Genomic DNA, 2,468 nt, shown 5'->3' with positions numbered 1-2,468 from the left:
GTGCAACAAGGCCTGGAATGGAAGTCAGGGCATCTGAGGAATGTAAAAAACGTCACAAACAAATTCAAGCTCAGAATAAGGAGAATGGAGTTAGTTTTATTGAAGTCTAGATTGAAAGATGTTAAAATATAGCATGGGAAAATGAAGAGGAAGACAATTTCATAAGGAGCAAAGACCAGTGCTCTTTCCTCTTAGAAGAAGGTTGTAAAGAAAGAGACAAAATGGAGAAAACCATATAGAGATCTCCATATATGTCCACGAGACTTATTAAAACTGTCATAAAAAATTTTATTACTCAGAGATAGTCATTGTTTGGGAGGTATGTTTTTGCAGAATTCTTTGTTCCATGCAAATGTACATCAATATATATTGCATATATCTATGTGTATATCCATACCTAAATCTTTACTCTATTATCTACATATCTGGAACAGAGATATCCAATAAAAATATAATGTGAGCCAAAAGTAAAAGGTGTACATGCAATTTATATTTCCTAGTGACCACATTTAAAAGTAAAAGTAACAGATGGAATTAATTTTCATACATTTATTCAATGTAATATATACAAAATATAATTTTAATATGTTATCATGTTACAGTGTATGATTACATGTATTAATTATATGTAATAAATATAAAAAAGTTAAGGTAATTTTACTTTAAGTTCTTTGGAATGAAGGATGGAGAAGAATGAGCTAATTCATGGCATTTATTTGTATGTCTATGACAACCTTAATAAAAAGGCTTGGGGAATGAAGACATGTTAATTTCATCAACTATGCACACATTAGAAAAAATGTTTCTCACATCTTTATTTACTTCAATAATTAACACTTGGAACACTAGTTAAAAAATAAAGATCAGTTTTAACAGCCACATGGCATTTTTTTGCAATATTTAACAAATTGGATTAAATCGGTTATTTAATAAAAGTTCTTGCTCTGTTTTTGCATTTCAAGCAAGGCTTACTAATCATCCTTGCCTGAGTGCATCAAAATCTATGGCAATACAAGTCATGTGACGAGGGATTTATATAGAAATAATAGTAAACCTTGGACTAAAATATCTTGATGCGTTCTTGTTCTCCTCCAGTGATCCCTTCCCTTCAGGTATCTGAGGAAAAGACACACAGGAGACAATGGTACACAATAGAATAAGTAACCAGGCAACTTTGAACTTTAGGCTTAATAAAGTCTCTAGTGAAAAGACTTGACTATGTGGAAATATAGTTTTAATTATGCTAAAGAAAGAAATAAAAGTCAGTCTAACCATCTCTTCCTAAATGCTAGAGAGCTCTACTTAGGGCCAGAAACACAAGTCTATGCCTTTGTAGCCTGTGCTAAATAAACACATTTGTATGTACATGCATTCGTATAACAAGGGTGTAAAACCCCACCACTCATGCGCAATCTCCAGTGCTCTGCCACAGCCTCTCCCTTAACCTCTTGATAAAGCAAGTCTTTGGCAAAAGTGTGAAAGGTGGAACTATCTGGATTATAACATGCAGAAAATCTACTTAAAATATTTTATCTTCCTGAATACAAAGTTTTATTAATTTCATTATAGGTAATAGAAGCAAGTTGTTAACAAAGCACTGGTTTGGTTATTTTATCATTCTTCCAAATCAAGTAACATTTTCACAAATTACTTTACCTCCATAAAAGATTATGTCTTCTGATTATAGCAAGACTGTCACTCATATAGACAGAAACAATTTAAAGTTTAAATCAGACACCTCTTTTGGCACTGCTTAACCAAGATTTATTTTACCTTATTCAAATATGAGAAAACACAGGCATTAAAAGGTGGCATATTAAAGTACCATAGAAATTGGGATGGGGAGATGATCAGTATCAAAAAAAGACAGAACAAATAGTTTTAAATGATCCATCACAATTTCCAGAAGTCTCGTGTAATTTATAGACTATCTAGGTGCAAAGTGAGATCAACTCTGTAAAAGTGTTTTAGAAAGCTGGGAGGGGAAAAGAGAGAAATGGAAAAGAAAGAAGATAAAGTACAAAGACAAAAGGTTGTACAAATGAAGAATGATAAGACATGTGAGATTTTCTGTACACCCAAATATTCACAGTTGTTGTTTGTCATTTGTGTAGTTACAGTGATTTTTTTAAAGTTTAATTTTAGGGTCTACGGCCATGCTATCCTGAACAAGCTCGATCCCATCTGATCTCAGAAGCTAAGCAGGATTGGGCCTGGTTAGTACTTGGATGGGAGACCACCTAGGAAGACCAGGTGCTGTAGGCATAAAAATAAATAAAAATGATAAGAGATTGTAAGCTGACATGGTCCTTGCAATCTGTAAGGTCAACCAAGTTTTGCCTCACCTAAAAAAAAATAATAATAAATAAAGTTTAATTTTAAATTAAAATTAATTAAATTAGACAAAATTGCACATATTATCCAAAATTTATATAGTGCAACCTAGGGCATATTCTGAACCGTAATTA

At 32.4% G+C, this 2,468-nt stretch overlaps 1 non-coding gene across 1 annotated transcript; it reads left to right on the top strand.

Moving 5' to 3' along the window:
* The first annotated feature begins 2,146 nt into the window (after positions 1-2,146).
* LOC112483029 lies at positions 2,147-2,265 on the top strand. The gene has a single exon (XR_003047474.1). It is a non-coding gene; the product is annotated as a 5S ribosomal RNA (ribosomal RNA).
* The last annotated feature ends 203 nt before the right edge of the window (positions 2,266-2,468 follow it).

The sequence above is a fragment of the Pteropus alecto genome, unplaced genomic scaffold (genome assembly GCF_000325575.1).
Source record: "Pteropus alecto unplaced genomic scaffold, ASM32557v1 scaffold100, whole genome shotgun sequence".
Lineage (NCBI taxonomy): Eukaryota > Metazoa > Chordata > Mammalia > Chiroptera > Pteropodidae > Pteropus > Pteropus alecto.
Note: the sequence above shows the minus strand (reverse complement) of the source record. Positions and strands in the feature narration are given on the sequence as shown.